This window comes from Pinus tabuliformis, chromosome X, assembly GCF_031772625.1.
Source record: "Pinus tabuliformis cultivar Carrire ecotype Pingquan chromosome X, CPIR1, whole genome shotgun sequence".
NCBI classification, from domain to species: domain Eukaryota; kingdom Viridiplantae; phylum Streptophyta; class Pinopsida; order Pinales; family Pinaceae; genus Pinus; species Pinus tabuliformis.
In genome coordinates this window covers 484,193,260-484,213,142 of record NC_142308.1, presented here as the reverse complement: position 1 = coordinate 484,213,142, position 19,883 = coordinate 484,193,260, and positions in this window count along the sequence as shown.

Sequence of the window (19,883 nt, the reverse complement as noted above, 5' to 3'; positions counted from 1 at the left end):
TTGATGAGGCGCTGTAGGAGGTTAAGGTAGCAATCTTCAGAATTCCGAAGGATCCCTTGGAATTGGTTCAATCGGATTGGAGCACCCAGCTACACCATGCGCTGGAATGCTATAATGTGACTGTTGAAGGGGAGGATGAGGATCCAAGGAATATCAATATCCCATAAATGGAAGGTCACCGTGAGGTCGAAGGTCCATAAATAGAGAACCCGGATATCACCGCACTGTTGAAAACTAGGCAAGTAAACATTGGTACTGAAGCAAAACCAAAATTTGCAAAGATTAGAGATTATTGGGATGATGCCACAGTGGATAAAGTTGCTGAGTTACTCCACAAGTACTAGGATCTTTTTCCTACAAAATTTTCAGACTTGAAAGGCATCATATGCAATTTGGGTGTGGTGAAAATAACTTTGAAACTGGAAGCGAAGCCCATTAAGCAGAGACCATATTACCTTAAACCCAAATATAAGGAAAAGGTCCACTTGGAATTGGACAAGATGCTTGAAGCAGGCATTATCGAACTAGTGGAGGAATATGATTGGGTGAGCCCAATGGCAGTTCAGGAAAAGAAGCAAAATATAGAGATAAGGCATTGCGTAGATCTAAGAAATCCTAACGATGCCTGCGTCCATGGTCCTTTTCCGACGCCGTTTACTAATGAGGTAATGGAACATGTTGGAGGGTAGGAGGCCTACTCATTCACTGATGGGTTCTCTGGGTACCATCAGATTAAGATCGTGTCGGAAGACAGGAGCAAAACAACCTTCGCGACAAAATGGGGGTGTTTTCAGTACACAGTGATGCCATTCGGACTCAAGAATGAGCCGATGATATTCTCTCGCGTAGTCATCACAACGTTCAAAGAGTTTATTAAAAAATTCTTGGAGGTATATTTTGATGACTGGAAGGTGTTTGGGTTAGTAAAGTGCCATGTAGCCAGTCTACGTTTATTGTTGGACACATGCCAAAGATATCAGATCACGCTGACCCTGAAGAAGTGCTTATTCTGCGTCCCCTTTGGAATTTTGCTGGGTCATGTGGTATGTAAGTAAGGACTAATGGTGGATCCTGCCAAGATCATGATAATAGTCAATTTGGAGGCCCCAAGGAGTGTCAAACAGCTGCACGCAATGCTGGGCCATACTGTGTATTATCAAAACTTCATTAAGGCTTATGCTCAGGTTACCATGCCTATGGAGAAGCTATTAAAGAAGCACGCTACATTTTGTTGGGATGAAGAATGTCAGCGTAGTTTGGACGTATTGAAAGAAAAGATGGTCACTGCGCCAATCTTGGTCTTCCCAGATTAGAAGAAAGAATTCCATGTGAACGTTGATGCCTCGTGCATTGCGTTCGGAGTAGTACTGACACAAGCTGGTGAAGGAGAGATGGATCACCCTATAGCTTTTGCGAGCGGGAAATTATCAAAGGATGAGAAGAACTACTCAACGATAGAGTGCGAGGGATTGGCTATGGTATATGCGCTCCAAAAATTTAGATACTATCTATTGGGCGGACATTTTAAGATGTACACAAACCACTCCACCCTGGGGTACCTAGTCAATAAGCATATGTTGGGGGGGAAGATATGCAGATGGCTGTTGTTGTTTCAAGAATATGACTTTGAGGTAATTGTGAAGCTAGGAAGGTTGAATGTAGGACCTGACCATTTGTCGTGAATTGAAAGGGGAGGAGCCTACTAATTTGGAGGAAGGGCTGCCCGAGGCACAACTCTTTGCGATGCGCATAGCGGATAACCACTTTGTCGATATTATCGACTTTTTGACCACAGGGATGGCTCCAGAGGGATACACCAATAAATAGAGGAAAGAGTTGGTGGTATGCGTGGCTGATTTCTTGGTAATTGTAGGACATTTATACAAGATGGGTTCAGACGAGATACTCCAATGGTATGTGCCCAATTTTGAAAGAAACAACATCCTTGCAGAGGCTCATGGAGGGGTTGTAGGAGGGAATTATGCAGGAAAGGAAACGATGCAAAAGATTCTGCGTGCCGGGTTGTGGTGGCCTACATTACACAAGGATACCAAAGCATATTGTAGGGCATGTGATGCATGTCAAAGAATGGGTAGGCCATCGCGAAGGGATGAGTTGCCTTTGAATCCTCAGGTGTCGTTACAACCATTTGAGAAATGGGCTATTGACTTTGTAGGACCAATTAGCCCCTGGGCAAGAAAATAGGTGCGCGCTATATCATCATCGCGACAGAGAATTTGACTAGATGGGTGGAGGCACAACTTGTGAAGGATTGTACATGGGCCACAACAACTAAATTCTTGTTTTAGTACATATTAACTAGATTTGGCTGCCCAAAAGTATTGATGAGTGATTGCAGTACGCACTTCCTCAACGAAACGATCAACGTGCTGATAGAAGAGTTTTAGATGTATGATCAGAAGAGTATGCCATATCATCCTCAAGATAATGGAATAATGGAGGCCTTCAATAAGATATTGGAGAATGCGCTGACAAAGATTTGCAATGCACAATGGAGTGATTGGGCCGTTCGCATGCCAACAATATTTTGGGCCTGCAAGACTACTTGCAAAAAACTAACAGGTCAGACACCTTTCCGGTTGGTCTATGGCATAGAAGCTGTGATGCCTATGGAATATATCGTGCCTAGTCTACACATATCCGATTTCACAGGGATGGCGGACCGCGGAGCCTTAGAAGAATGGCTCACGTAGTTGATGGAGCTCGAAGAGGATATATTCTTGGCTGGCTTTCATCAAAAAGTACAAAAGGAACATGGAAAAGCATGGCATGATCGACACATAAAGCTGTGCACATTTAAGGCAGATGATTTGGTATTATTATATTATAGTAAGTTTGATAAGTTTCCAAGAAAGTTTCAGATGCATTGGTTGGGGCCATATGTCATCAAAGAAATCACATATGGGGGCATGGTTTAGCTCGTAAAGCTGAACGAAGAACCTTTTCCGAGAAAGGTGAATGGAAGTCGGTTGAAGCAGTATGCAGGAGATTCGGCTCAATGATTACATGATGGCAAGATAGTCTTAGTGCTCCAGGCAGCTGCAAGGGAGTGCGGGACTATAAACTACACTGCCTAGTTTTGGGGACTACACGACAGGGGGGCTGTGCGAAACAGGGTGATGTCATAGTACCAAAAGCCACGCGAAGGGAGTTGTGCTATGGAGGGAGATACCACGCAACACAACTAGAAAATGACCATTAGAGTCACTGTTCATGATTTGACAGCCAGGAGACGGTTAAGAGGAGCGGGTGGGCGACATTTAAGGTTGAAATCTTTGGAGATCTACCGCCAAATCAGCATTAATGGACGAGTTTTGGGGGAACAGTTGGATTTGAATTCAAATTACCCTATAAATTATGCGTGCCAATCCAATAGAGAACACTTTTCACCCTTAGAGTTTTTGAGCTGTGCTGTCCGTCGCTTATGAATTGTAAGTTTTTTCAAAGATTTGGTCGCAAGCTCTGTGTTTGATAATCTACCTGAGGAAACCCGACAATTCATTTACAACACTATGTATGGACCAGGTGAGACTGCAAGCACCAGAGGAATTGTTGCCTCCAAAGGAGCGGCTCCAGAAGTTTTGAGCATGGAGGCTCCGACTCCTGTGCCTATGGCGCCGAGGTCACCTAGGTCGAAGCCTACACCAGTGCGCAAGACCCACAAGCTGAAGAAAGACAAGAAGAACTTCTAGTGTTAGTGCGTGAGTCACTTAGAAAGCATTCTACTACCCAGGCACAGAAGAAGGACAAGCAGCTTGAGAACGTTGTAGACTTGGAGGCTGAAGATATAGATGCTGAGGGTGCGGAGCCCATCTCCAAGTTTCTAGAGTATATCCCTCTATGTAAAGGGAAGGCGAAGGTCACCAAGGACTCGAACTTAGAAAAGTTCGTCATCCACATGCCCCTATTTCCAAAAAAGATTACCTTTGAAGGTTCGTGCCTGGCATGGGTTCCCCTCTTAAAGATGGAGGATTGGGACTTGGCTGACCATGAGAGGTTCCCCCACCTCGCGATGGAGAATTACATGAAGCGAGTATATTACAAAGACTCTGGTGTCACTACGTTGGAGACAGTTCAATGGATCCGTGAAGTCGAGCAGTCCGGGTTATTGAACCTGTTGTGGGTGCCCCACTACCACCGCTCTAACATAAATACCACCTGTATATGGCAACTACTAACTCTAGTGCACGATGGGTGCTTATGGCTTGGCGCGCCTATCCCCATCATAGACATTCTCATCCACAGGATCATGCTCTTGCCACATGAAGGCTTGAATTCGGCCAAGGAGTTTGGCGGAAAGACAAGCGAGTGGGACTTGGTAGAGAAGATGAAGAAGAAATTTGAGCTTCTCAAGAAGCCGTGCGGGTACTCCATAACATCCATCAACAACCCTGCAATGAAAATTTCCACCCAGATACTAGCCGGCAAGGTCATGAGGAAGTGCCGCACGGACGAGGTTCCAGTGCCTGTGATCTCATTAGTTGCACAATGCGCGAAGGGCATGCAGTTTAACTGGTCGCACTATTTATGTAGTGAGTTCCTTGCGAATTGTTGCGAGGCTCAAGATGAGAGAAAGACCTTCCACTACACGTGGTTTTTGCTCTCCATTGTGTTGGTTGCTTGGGAGCTACCGGAGGACAGTCAGTTTCCTCCATTGGAGGCAGGTTTGCTGAAGGCTGCACAATTTGCCTCCCTTTGGGCCACGAAGGACCCCACGTGGGTCACAAAAACGAAGATTTTCTGGGTTTTGATGGAGGCGAGCATTCGCATGGCCATCAACCAATGCCTATGGTTGTCCCCTACCGTGTATGAACAATTGTCAGAATATGCGGAATTCAAGGGAGACTATTGGCATTATGATGCATGTGTTGTACTTGATGGCAACCCACTTGTAATAGAACAACTCACTTGTATATGGTAACTAGATGAATCTATAGGAGAGATATTAGATGTGACAGAATGCATGGAATTTGTGTTTACAGATGTGACAAAATGTAGGGCAATTCAAAGGAATCATTTTAGAAGTAATATGGCAAATCACATTATAAAAAGCCTATTCAGAGGGAACAAAGTAATGGTACAAAAGAATAAGATGAAGGAACAGAGGAATACATATCAGAATCAAGAAATTGAAGAAAGAGAATGGTTTAAGAAGTATATGCTGGTTCACCTTTTCCAAGTAGTGTATACATGCGAACTCATGGAACAGAAGAAGTGTATACGTATGCACGCACTTTCACAGAAGGAAAAGTGCGCATGGGATGGAAAATCAAGGTTTTGGTTTGACGTATTAGCCTGAGGTTTTGGTCCACGGTATTCAGTCCAAGGTATTTGGTCCGAGGTATTTGTTCCAAGGTATTGGTCCTAAGTGGTTTTGGTCTGAGGTATTGACAAAGGATCTAAGTATATAAGGAGGAGAAGATCAAAGGGCTAAGCATAGAAAAATGAATACTTGATGAAGTGTTAGATAAAAAATAAATTATGCATGTTATGGGTTTCTGATGCTTTGCTTGATCTAGACTAAGTATGCACCTGAGTGTTTGATGATGGATGAGATATAATGATGGATCAGGATCATAATGACTTATCATTATGTGATCTAATAATGGATAGGCTAGATCTGATGGCTAACACACGTTTTATCCTTTATATGTGATGATCTGGGTATGTTTGAAGTCTGGAACTGCAGCGAAGTTATAAGTAAGTATTTATAGATCTATACATTGGTTCAATTTGGTGAAGGTGCGTATACATGCTGGTTCAACTCTTCCAAGTAGCATATGCAAGAGAAAATATTGATGTTCACGGATGATTGATCTATCATATCAGTGTTGCTGTTTTACTGCTGTTTGTCAATGATGTCTTCTTAGATCTGAAAGTAGAACTGAATGAATAAGGAAATTGAGTCTGATTGATTGATTGATTGAGAAATAAGGGTGATCCTTGTTGCTATCTGTTTAGAAATCTGTAATATGACAATAGATCTTCAAAATGTCATTGATTGGTACAGTTTGTGGTTCAGAGGTTTTATGATTCAGTATCTTTAGAAGTGTATGCAGGTTGGGCAAAAGGAAGTAGTGTATACATGCAGGTTTGCTTCATTGAAGGAGCGTATACATTTTGACACATGATTTTTGAGGTTACAGTTAGTTCTGGTTGTTGATGCAGTGTTCTGGGTTCAGATCTGTGTATTGGTTACAGTAATCTGTCTATTCCAGTTGATTGGTTGAATTTGATTAAGTTTGAATGAATGGTTGATTTAGTTGTGTCAGAGGTTCAATGATTGTTTGATTCAGTTGTGTCATAGGTTCAGAGGTTTCAATGATTGATTGTTTCAGTTATATCAGAGATTGATGATTGGTTGATGTAGAGGTATTAGATGGTTGTATTACAGTGGTGATTGATTTTGAGCTTCAATGTTATTAATGGGTCCAGTGTGAAAATTTGATGAAACGTGGCCTTCATATTGTAGTAATGTGTACCAGGAGTATCCAGTGTGAAAATTTATGAAATGTGGTCCCTGGAGGATACTGAGGGTTGGAGCCTTCAGTGAGGAAGTCGAAGCTTCCTGCCAGTAGTGGCTGGTGATTTGATCAGGGGGTTGGAGCTCCCTTCCAGTAGCAGCTAGAGAACGAGTGAAGGTTGTAGCCTTCTGTAGGTCGGAGCCTATGTACTAGTAAACATATCGGCTAGTACAAGAACTAGGGGGTTGTATCTCCCTTCCAGAAGAAGCTGGAGAATGAGAGAAGGTTGTAGCCTTCTGCAAGTGGGTGCCTGCATACTGGTATGAGTCTGCACCAGTACAAGATTGTAAACATATTTTCTTATTATTAAAAAAATACAGAGACGACGACAACAGGTGGTTTTCACCCACATTGGGTTTCCACCTTAAATCTTGGTGTTCATGTGTGTTGCTTTTGTGTGATGGTTTATTTTGTTAGTATTGCACATGGTTACTATTTAATGTTTAATAAAGTACTGATGCACTGATTAAAGATCAACATATGATGAATTAACTGAATCATAAGTTCACTGGATATACGTTGGTTGCCTTAAGAACAGTTGCGTGCACACGCGAGTTCCCTTCACTGAAGTAGCATATATAAATCTGATTATGGAAATGAAAAAGTTATTGATTTGTAATACTGATTCACCCCCCTCTTAGTATTATTTCCAACAATTGGTATCAGAGCAGGTCCTTTGACATAAGCTTGATTGCTTGAAGGAGATCTGTAGAAACAATGGGAAAGAAGCTAAAGAAGAAAGCACCTCAAAAGAAGAAGACATCTCAAGGGAACTGTGACAGTGGGAGAGACGATTGGCCATTATGTGGAAGAAACTCTTCAGATTCAGAATCACCTCAGAATGAAGATGAACAAGCAAAAGAATTATTAGGTATGAATTTGGTGTCCTCTAGTGATACATTTCTTTGTTCATTTGAAGATAATGAATGTGACAACGAAACAACTGAATTTTCTCTTATGGGTGAAAGAGAAAGAAATCAAATAGAGGCAGAATTTAAAAAGCTCACAGACATAATTAGAGATCAACAAGATCTATTGGACAAAAGGGAGTGTACCTACAAAGAAGAGATTACAAAGTTAAAGGCTCAGTTAGAGGAAGGAAACATAGTAAGGAAGCAGTACAAGGAAAAGGAAGATCAATGTCAAAGGTTACAGGATGAAGTGACATCATTGAGAAATGAAGTGAATGAAAAGGACACAACAACCAAGGAACTTATAGAAAGAACCAGCTACTGTGAAGGTCTTGAAGCTGTGGTCGTTTCTCTAAAAGAAGATCTCAAAAATTCAAATAAGTATAATGAAGAACTACTCCAAGCATTTGAAGAACAAGAAAATGAAGTTCTCAAATTAAGGCAACAAGTGGAAGAAGGAAGAAAAGCTGAAGAAATCATGAAGAAGCAATATCTTGAAAAGGAAGAGCAATATTAGGTTGAGGTAAATATCCTAAAAGGTAAATTAGAAGAAAAGGATAAACTTTTACGATTTCAAGATAGCACTAAGATTTTGGATAATATTCTTAGTAGTCAAAGGTCTCCTATCATCAAATCTAGTCTTGGTTTTCATGAAACTGTTGAAGGTGAATCTAGTTCACAAGATGAGGCAGGGAACTCTAATGCAAAATCTGAAATGCTCAACAAGGAGATAAGAGGTCAACCCCATCAACAACCAAGGAAAGAAAGACTTCAAAGAAAATCATTTACTCCTAACTATGGAAGTGATAATCAGTTCTTTCCTCTGATGAATAATGTTGAATGTTTTGTATGTCATAATTTTGGACATGTTGCAGCAAGATGCAGAAGTAGAATGGTTCAAGCTAATAACCATCACACAAAAAGATCATCAGCTTCCAGGTACTTTAAGGGATATTGTTTTTCTTGCAATATGTTTGGTCACAAAGCCATTGACTGCTTTAGAAGGAATATGAAACATATAAGATGTTATGCTTGTAACAATTTTGGGCATATAGCAAAAGAATGCAGGAGAAAATTTCAGCCAACATACCAAAAGGAACAAACATAATCACACTCCAAGGTATGGAAGAAGAAGGAATTACAGACAGAAAGATGTGGCATAACTCAATATACAGACATAACAGACTCAGAAGGAACTGAAAGTATGAAATTTCAGTGTCCTAATTCTCATACGCAGTTATCGTGAATACAAGTCACGTATATACATGAGTTAGAAGCTGCATAATTGTGTATATGTTGGTTTGATGAAGAAGTAGTGGGACAGACTCAGAAAAATGATTTGATATGGTTCAGACAATTATCAATTATCTTTTTTGTCTTGATGATTGATGACTACAGTATGTGGATGTTATTTAGAAGTGCTTTTGATCCTCATGACTTGATGTATATCTGATTCATGATGATGCCTTGATATTTCTTACTGATATATGCAATGATTAGATCTGACAGTGAACAGGTGGCACAGGTTCAGGTGGAGAATATGCTATGCTTCTGTTGTGACCATCAACAACCCCCCTTTTTTTAGTGTTAGTAATAACATTAATAAATGGAGACCCTTCCAAAAAAATCAAATCTTAGCATTTAATGTTGCCTTTTTGTTTTTAGAATAAAACAAGATGTCAAAATGGAACTTGCTAAAACATGGAAATTTTCCTTTTCATACTCCAAGCGCATAAAACTTCACAAACTACGAGTTTCCTCATAAAAAGCGCTACATGACCATAAGGCCTAAGAAAATTTTTATAACAGAAAGTCTTGAATATTAAGGAAAACCTTGAAAACCCTGCTTTAGAAAAGGTTTTTCTCCATCGCAAAAGGTTACAACGGACATCCCTTATAAAAGTTACTCCTTGAAAATGATATCCGCGAGAATGCAAGATCATGAAGTTTACAACCTCATCGCATTGCAAATTCCAATACCACGACTCTACTTTATGTAACATAACCAAATATCGCGAAATGCGATAGCATCTCGCAAATCGCTTACCGCAGCAGCTCAGGTAATGATGGTTTGTAACGAACATAGGTTTTGCGATATAGCAATCTGCGATATTGCGAAGCAAATCACAAAATCACTTTTATTGTGGTTTGAAGGGCGCAGGGTGCTAGGAGAAGTAATTTTTGACGTTCAATGCAAAGTTATGAACATTAAAGTTTAGCATAACGGTCCATTAGTAGTCATTTATTAAAAACAATTAGGATCAGTGTAAAGGACTATTTGACGCAAGTTGATATATTTTGATGTGATTTAGAAATAAAGACCTCCCATCACCTTATTTTCGTCCTTCTATTGATTATTCCTGTATTAACTATCATCCTTATCATATTTTTGCTCTTTTCTTGCAACTTTCAGGAAGAACACACAAAGTGTAATACACAAAGAAATGGGGAAGAAAGGCATGGCTCCCGCATCTGAGAAAATAGAAATGACCCCATTATTCACAGACATTACCTGTAGTTGGGATGTAGGGATATCTATGTGGGAAGCTATGTATCAGTTGTTAGAGGACGAATAACCAAGAATTATGAAAGTTACAGTTACAGTGGATGGACGCGGCTCTTTTGAAGAATCACTAATTAAACTTGCATGCTTGTTTCTACACTGCATTGTAGCGAGACCAAAGATACTCCCCTACATCGACATGGTGAAATGTGTTCAAGATGGCCAGCTAGGAAGTCATGGGGTCATTTACTCCAAACAATTTGAGGTGTATGTACCACTTACCAGAACCCCAAGCCAGCTACAACAAGCAATTTGTCGAGAAGTTCACCAAGGAGAATGAAGACTTGGCAGAATGCACAAAGCACTAGTCAAACAATGAAGAAAGACTAAAAAGGGATAAAAACGATATGTACGCCATTGGCTCTCTTTGTTCTCCTTACTGTTTTGCCACTGCAATGTTATGTAGACTATTTGGGAAACCAGACATCAACAAGTTTTCATCAAAATGGTTACCTCTAGTGGATGCGGCTACCAATGCCACAATAATGAATTGGGCCCAAATCCTGTTAGATAATTTAGCCGCTACAATTCTAGAATATAGAAGAAAAAGAAGCATTGCTTCGAGGGTTTACCCTCCATTCTTTTTGAGCACCTATGTTATGGACGCTATTTGTTTTGTTTCTAAATTTCCTATTATGGGATGGAGGTGGACGGTACAAAATCCACTTCCCATTCAGGTTTATCACAAAGTATTGTGGGAATCCAATTTCATCCCACATTTCTTCAAAATTTGTCACGGAGTTATACTCCTGATCCATAAAAAGATCTACAACAGAGATGCCCCAAGGTTTTCCCAAGAAGTCGAGGTGGATATTCTCTCAGTGGCAAGATGGTTTGGGGAAGAACTGTTCACTTATATCAGAGTGTTTGGCAACATTGCTTCACCCCATGTGCTACCTTTTTACGTCCCCAACAAACTGATGGCTAGGGAGATAGCCTATCAGACCTGCGGCGTGGGGGGAATGAGAAAAGTACTGAAAGATTCCAAGAAGGCCATTTGGCCCCAATTTCCTATAATATGCGGAGCATTTGCATTGCATGACTTAGGTCATGCTTTCAAAGAAGTTGATAATGTATTATGTTTACAACTACCAAAGTTCCCGAGAAGGAAATATGATCCCTTTGGTGTTGTAAGTAATTTTACTACAATGGTTAAAATAAAAGTATTTTCTCATGAAGAAGATCCCTTTGATGATGTTTTTCTGTAGAAAAACACCTTCAGAGAAGTTCAACATACAACACGAATTCAGTTTGACCAAGAAAATCTTCAAAATTTATACAATTATAGAAAACAGAGGTTATCTAAGGTCCCATTGGACCAATTACTCATAGAACCAATCAGGGAGCCTACTCCCAATGTTAGCATAAGTGAAGGTTCAAAAGAGAAGTCCAAAACAAGTTCTGAAAAGGAATCAACTGAAAAGTTTGGTGATCAATCCAAGAGTGAACACAACAGAAGCGAGGAGTCAATAAAAGACACAACTCAATCTATAGCAAAGTCTGATCAACAGGCTTTGTCCTCAAAGCAAGCTGAAGTTCCCACTCCTCTTACAAAGCAAATAAAGCCACTCGTAATTGATCTAGAAGGGGAATGGGAGAATTTTAATAAGATACTTAACACAGAAGAATAGAGCGCAGATCCATCGACAAATCCAAAAGAGACGACTACGAAGATGATAATAAAAAGGGCTATCAACACTAAGGAAGTGGAGCACATTCATATTGCTCCCTCATCTGAGATTGTATTAAGGATAAAGGAAATTCCTCCTCTAGACGTGTTCTATAGCCCTCAACATAAGGCTGTCATCAGAAGGCAAAGAAAGAAAAGAAAGCTGGAATTTGTGCTTACTCCCGAGGATGAATCTCTGGATGTTCTTTGGAAAGGCCCCACTACAGACCCATCGGAAAATCTAACTAGGCTCTCACAGATCGCAGGTGCATACGCTTCGGCAACTATTGATAAGGCAACAGAGGTTCAATTGCTACTTAAAGAGAAAGAATATAGGATTTTGTTTTTGGAACAATAGTTACAGCAAGTTAGCATCAATCAACAAGCGGAAACACAGTTGGCAAAACTTCAGCAAGACTTCTAGCAAATGCAATTGGCACATCAAAGCAGTTTGGCTAGTAAAGAAGAACAGTTACAGGGTATGATAGAACTGCATAAAGACGATCCCAAAATTGGGGAGTTTATCACAGAAGCACTTGCTCTCAATTCCCAGCTCTTGCAATAGAAAGAATTACTATGCCAGAAGATTTCGCAATGGAATTCCCATTGCGAAATAAGCGATAATATTACAAATCAAGTCGTAGAATTACGACTTGAATATGATTCAATTTTTAAGAAGGTCTTAGACTTCTTGAACTGGCAGAGATCCGAAGAAGGGAAAAGAGCAGACATGCCCAGAATTGACGAATCGCACAAAGAGATTTTATTTGCGAAATGGGATTCTCGGCTAAAGGAAGCGGAACAGGCAATGGAAGAGGCAGCGACAACAACAAACAATGTCATTGAATGCATAAATGAAAATTTGCACAAGGCCAATTTGGTAGCAGAGACCACCCCGGGCTTTCTTCCTAAGGCGCAACAGCTTCAAATGGTGTGGAAACAAATAACAGAAGAAAGGGCAGAGGTGATTAAACAAGTAAACAGATTGAGCTGGGAAACATACTAGCAGTATCTGGTAAAACCACATAGCCAATGGATGACCCTGAAGTGCCTCATAACTTCTGCCGAGAAGATAGTGCCAGCTCTTGCCAACGCCGTATTTGCAGGACAGTTAAAATCTAAAGTCGGTCAACCGACACTCTTGAAATCGATGCTGGATATTTGTGATCTAAAGGATCAGATGCAGGATTTATCATAGATATAGTTTATTTTTGTTTTAGTTTATTTTTTCTTAAAATGAGGTAGGTCGTTTAAACATCCTCATCTATTTTTGTAAATATTCATTTTTAGATTTCATAGAATAGTATTTAAACCCCTCTCATGCATTTAGAGAGGGGTCCAGAGTTTTATAAAAAACAATTCCTCAGAACGTGCATTCTGCCCCCCACTGAGGAGGTTTTGATAAAGTAATGGAACGAGATTTATTTTCTACATGAGTTTAATATCTGCTACTGAATTGCACTTTTGTACTCTTAGTGGATGTTAAGTGATTTGAAGATATATCTAGATTGCTGCAGCTCATGAGAAGAACTTATTACAAATGGTATTTTTATCTCCTAATACTTTTTACTTCTGTGTCAAGCAATAAATCATTTTCAGTTATTTATATATGAAAGTTTGAAATGTTTAGTTATCATTATTGCACTTCTGTATGGTGATGACTTATTTTTTATGCTGAATATGTCAATGACTCTTATGAGATATATTTCTCATAATTGTTTCGGCTAACTTTTTACATGAAACAATATTTTTTAAATGGATTCTATTCTCATTGTGATTGAGTGATTTTCATTATCAATTGCTTTTAGAAATTATTTTGGATCATATAAGTAAACGTTACTCCCGGGATGGTTTAAAGTTAGATGTTTTCTTTGATTGGATTAGATTGCATATGATAGTTAGAAGATAGATTAGATTTAGAACAAGAATTCACCCCATAAAACCCCAAAAAGAAAAACATCATCCCGCTAGCACACACATCATAAAAAGATTGGGAAACTGGTCCCGTCATCCCCAGTCGGAGTCACTATTCCAAACGGAAAAGAGCTGCATTAAGGTCCGGACCTGGTGGTTATCCCCCTTGTTGGAGACCCAATTTTTCGAGCCTTCAACAACTTCTAATATTGCATTGTTGGCATTATGGTACCTAATGATTCAATGGTGATGATGCTTATGTGGCTAAAGTATTTAAATGATACATCATGCTATGTTGCGGTTATAAGTTCCCTATGATGATGATACTTGTACTGCTTGGGGTTACATAGTTGTTATTCAGATCAGATTTATGGGTGATTGTGAATGACTTTTGATGATGCATATAGTACATATATGCTTCTTACATGGTGATCTTTATAAGGACAAGGAGAAGTACAAAGCTTGAGTACACAACTTCATTATTTGATGATGAGCCACTCATTTCTTTTATGCTGGTGTCATCATGCCTTCAAAGATGGATAAATTTTATATGGTGTAGTTATGATGTAGGATTCCTATATTTCTTGGTTCTCACATGGTTGAGGATTGCTTCTGTTGATGGTATCAAGAAAGCTTGACAATTGACCATGAGCTCATGGTTTGCTAGATACATAGTTGATGGATACACATTATGTTGGATACATGGATGATTACTTAAAGTTGCATATTGAAAAATATCATTGGTTGGCCAAGAGAATGGTGTTATTACAGGTCTCATGAAGACATAGCTATTTGAAGACATGGATATTCGAAGACATGGCTTACTTAGTCACATAATGATGATGACTTCTTACTTTATGATGATAGGTTTGATATTCACGTATGTTGATTATCATGGTTGATTCTTATCAGATGTGGGATGTTCCCTAGTGATGATGCATGGTTGATATATTGAGGGTTCTTGTGGAAATATCATGCAGTTCTTGATGATGATGTTATGATCATAGATGATAACTATGGTGTTTTCACATACATGTGACGTGAATGATTTTGTGTTACTGTCTGGACATGAAAGGTTATGATAAGGCTATTTCTTCTAAGGAAACGAAGCAAGTTGATCTTGATGAGATCAAGAGGATGAGTTGATATCTATATGTGGCATACTTTGTGACAGGTTGATGATATTTACATTTTCATATCTTGAGAACTGATGATGGACATATATAGGTTGCTGGTCTAGATGCTGCTTGCAGATGCTTATGGTGCAGATCATATATGGTGTATGATAATTGTTGATGACTATCATGGTCTTGTTTAGATCTTTGGTCTTTGTTAAAAATGTCAAGTATATCATTTTGATGTAAAGGTCATGTAAAGGCCCATGATGTAATAATATGTCCCTATCTGTCATAGTCTTTTAATGAGTCCTTTTTGGTCATATGATGTAATTTGTACCCCCACTATGCATGGGAAGGATGATGTAATAATTGCTATATTTTAGTCATGTATAAATAATTGGTATATCACCAATTGGTTCGGAGATTGATGTATGTATGAATCATTGGTGATAGGAAGGTCATACTCACATAATTGAGTTATAGAGTCATGTTATTCTTTTAGAAAATATTTTTGTAGACTCTGCATGTGCTCAGGGGGAGCATGGATGGTATAATGCATCTCAACATGTATAAAGGGGGAGTTTAATCAGAGAATTCAACATGTGCCTAGGGGGAGCATGCTCAATGTTCATATTCAGCTGTTCAGGTATGAAAGTCTTCATTTTGGCTAGCCCTTTACCCTTGATATCAAAGGGGGAGAGTATTTTGGTGTTGCTTGTTATCTCTAACAGTTTCTACAACTTGCAGTAATCAACACCAACATGGTTGCCATCAAGTCCAAAGGGGGAGATTGTTGGCATTATGATGCATGTGTTGTACTTGATGGCAACCCACTTGTAGCATAACAACTCACTTGTATATGGTAACTAGATGAATCTACAGGAGAGATATCAGATGTGACAGAATGCATGGCAGTCATGTCTATAGATGTGACAAAATGTAGGGCAGTTGTGTTTACAGATGTGACAAAATGCAGGGCAGTTCAAAGGAATCATTTCAGAAGTAATATGGAAAATCAAATTATAACAAGTCTATTAAGAGGGAACAAAGTAATGGTACAAAAGAATAGGATGAAGGAACAAAGGACTACAGATCAGAATCAAGAAATTGAAGAAAGAGAATGGTTTAAGAAGTATACACTGGTTCACCTTGTCCAAGTAGTGTATACACACGGGCTCATGGAACAGAAGAAGCAGATACATATGCATGCACTTTCACAGAAGGAAAAGTGGGTATAGGATGAAAAATCAAGGCTTTGGTCTGAGGTATTAGTTCGAGGTTTTGGTCCAAGGTATTCAGTCCGAGGTATTGGTCTGAGGTAGTTTGTACAAGGAATCGGTCCTAAGTGGTTTTGGTCTGAGGTATTGACAAAGGATCTAAGTATATAAGGAGGAGAAGATCAAAGGGTTAAGCATAGAAGAATGAATACCTGATGAAGTGTTAGATCAAAATCAAATATGCATGTTATGGGTTTCTGATGCTTTGCTTGATCTAGACTAAGTATGCACCTGAGTGTTTGATGATGGATGAGATCTAATGATGGATCAAGATCATAATGACTTATCATTATGTGATCTGATAATGGATAGGCTAGATCTGATGGCTAACACACGTTTTATCCTTTATATGTGATGATATGGGTATGTCTGAAGTCTGGAATTGTGGCGAAGTTATAAGTAAGTATTTACAGATCCATACACTGGTTCGCTTTAGCGAAGGTGCGTATACATGTTGGTTTAGCTCTTCCAAGTAGCGTATACAAAATAAAAGATTGATGTTCAGGGATGACTGATCTATCAGATCAGTGTTGTTGTTTTACTGCTGTTTGTCAATGATGTCTTCTTAGATCTGAAAGTAGAACTGAATGAATAAGGAAATTGAGTCTGATTGATTGATTGATTGAGAAAGAAGGGTGATCCTTGTTTCTATCTATTTAGAACTCTGTAATATGACAATATATCTTTAGAATGTCACTGATTGGTACAGTTTATGGTTCAAAGGTTTTATGATTTAGTATCTTTAGAAGTGTACGCAAGTTGCGCAAAAGGAAGTAGCATATGCATGCATGTTTGCTTCATTAAAGGAGTGTATACATTCTAACACATGCCTTTTGAGGTTACAATTAGTTCTGGTTGTTGATGCAGTGTTCTGGGTTCAGATCTGTGCACTGGTTACAGTGATTTTTCTGTTCCAGTTGATTGGTTGAATTTGATTAAGTTTGAATGAATGGTTGATTCAGTTGTGTCAGAGGTTCAGTGATTGTTTGATTCAGTTGTGTCAGAGGTTCAGTGATTGTTTGATTCAGTTGTGTCAGAGGTTCAGAGGTTTCAATGATTGATTGTTTTAGTTATATCAGAGATTGATGATTGGGTTTCAGTGATTGGTTGATGCAGAGGTATTTGATGGTTGTATTGCAGTGGTGATTGATTTTGAGCTTCAATGTTATTAATGGGTCCAGTGTGAAAATTTGATGAAACATGGCCTTCATATTGTAGTAATGTGTACCAAGAGTATCTAGTGTGAAAATTAATGAAATGTGGTCCCTGGAGGATACTGAGGGTTGGAGCCTTTAGTGAGGAAGTCGAAGCTTCCTGCCAGTAGTGGTTGGTGATTTGATCAAGGGGTTGGTGCTCCCTTCTAGTAGCAGATAGAGAACGAGTGAAGGTTGTAGCCTTCTATAGGTCGGAGCCTATGTACTAGTAAACATATCTGTTGGTACAAGAATTAGGGTTGTAGCTCCCTTCCAGAAGAAGCTGGAGAATGAGATAAGGTTGTAGCCTTCTGCAGGTGGGTGCCTATGTACTGGTATGAGTATGCACTAGTACAAGATTGTAAGCAAATTTTCTTATTATTAAAGAAGATAGAGATGACCGCAACAAGTGGTTTTCACCCACATTGGGTTTCCACCTTAAATCTTGGTGTTCATGTGTGTTGCTTCTACGTGATGGTTTATTATGTTATTACTACACATGGTTACTATTTAATGTTTAGTAAAGTATTAATGCACTGATTAAAGATCAACATATGATGAATTAACTGAATCATAAGTTCATTGGATATACGCTGGTTGCCTTAAGAATAGTTGCGTGCACACACGAGTTCCCTTCACTGAAGTAGCGTATATAAATCTGATTATGGAAATGAAAAAGTTATTGATTTGTAATACTAATTCACCTCCCTCTCAGTATTATTTCCAACAAAAAATTCCACCGCATTTATATCCGGGCGCGGAAGGATCAAGAGCAAAAGTGGCTTGATCTGCCATATCTCGCCACAGATGATGCAATTCAGGAAGTAATTAAGCGCTGGCCAGCAGATTGACACTCTCCGTCCAACTTGGCTGCGGGTACAAGCAAAGGCGCAGAGATGAGTGGGATCAGCCAGCCATGCTTCATAATTGGAGAAACGAGCGCCGTGATAGTACATCCCACTTAGCCAAATAAAGATGATGGCTAGTTGACCAAAATGACGCTAAAGACTTTGCGAGAAATATCTTCCAAATTATTAGTATGGCTATCAAAATCGTGAGCATCAGCATGTAAGTTCCAGATCCAAGTGGTAGTATCAGGACCTTTAGCTAGCGTCCTTGAGAAATGACCAGGTTTGGCCCATTTTTCAAAAGATGTTTTTACAGTATCTCTATCCACTACGACCTTTACTTTCTTTACTTCTGGTTCCGGTGAACGAATGGTCATTGAATTCTCCCCTTTTCGGACGGGACTTAAATTATAAGAAACCTGCCAATAGCAATTAGTGAACTTACGAGAGATATATCTCAACTCGTTTCTCCCTTTATTTTCTAGTTTATGATTGGAGCGACTATGATACGGGAGTCAATCTGAGGCAGGTGTTCAATTCTATTATGACATATCTTTGAGGTGCTCAATGGACTGTGGGCTTTTATCATGCAAAAAAGCCTTTTTTTTGTAATTTTAAAAAGCAACGGTGATTATTACACCGTTTCAACAGAGAAAAATAGGAAGGATGGAGCGAAGCATGCGACACAAAATTTAGTCGTGCAATGAAGGAAGGTGGCCGAGGAGAAGGCTTGAATGGAAAAGGAGCACGCTGCAAAACAACAGGTTGAACATGAACAACATGACTCTGAGCGAAGCGGTAAATCCCCTTCACCTGAAACCGAAGAGGAAGAGAAGTCAGCGTAGGGCGGTGGAGGCAATGAGGGACAGATCACTCCATTCTGAGTAAAGAGGTACAAGGAACAGTAAAAGGAAGGGTATCAGAAGAAGAAAAAGGTTACTAAGCCACCACTGGATCCCATCACGTTGATGGAGGGCGATTTCGACAAGATTGGGGCTAAAGTGCACAACACTACGGTCGAACTGTTGCAGCAGTTTAAGTAACATCACTTGCAGTCATTAAGGAAATATTCAGAAGGATCTGCGTGAATTGTAGATCCAAACCAACAGAATTCAGGTGGGTGCAGGACATGTCAGCGCCGCACAGACGAGCTTGGCACCAGGGACAAGTTAGGTTGTAGAGCTGGTCAGGACAGTGGATCTTAGGACAGTTGCGCTTCCAGAAGGGTCCCTAAGCATAGAGTCGGCCGATGATAAGATCATCGTTAGCACCTTAAAGAACATCAGCCTCAACATTGCAGCGCTCCCCAACGAATATCTTCACGCGCTGCAAACATGTCTGATAATGGAATTAAGAGCACGGGAGCAACACGCTCTTAGTTTAATCAACGAGTACAGGGTGAAAAACGAACAAATATTTGCTAAGAAGACAAAGGCCTGGAAGGAGAGAGATACAATCTAGGTGTAGAGCACTCAGCTGGCAGCCGCAGTTGCAGAGGCATGCAGGACAGTGCTGGAGTTGCACATACCTGAGGAGGCACTGCTCGAGGCCAAGATCTGGAAGCTAGCTGCAGGTGTCCGTGAGGCGAAGGCAGAGGTGGCAAGAGTTCAATTTGAACTCAACATGAAAATCACGGAACTGGAGCTTAAGTCATAGCCTTCGACTCCACCTGAAGTCTGGGAACAATGTGGAGCTGCCATTAAGGAAGGGATAGCTACTGTGGATGCCGCGGTCGTTAACTGCACAACTTTATTCGAACAGGCCATGGAAGTGGTGATGACCCTGCAGGAGGATCCCACCATGTAGATATTGAACACAGAGATCCACGAGCTCTAGCAATAGTAC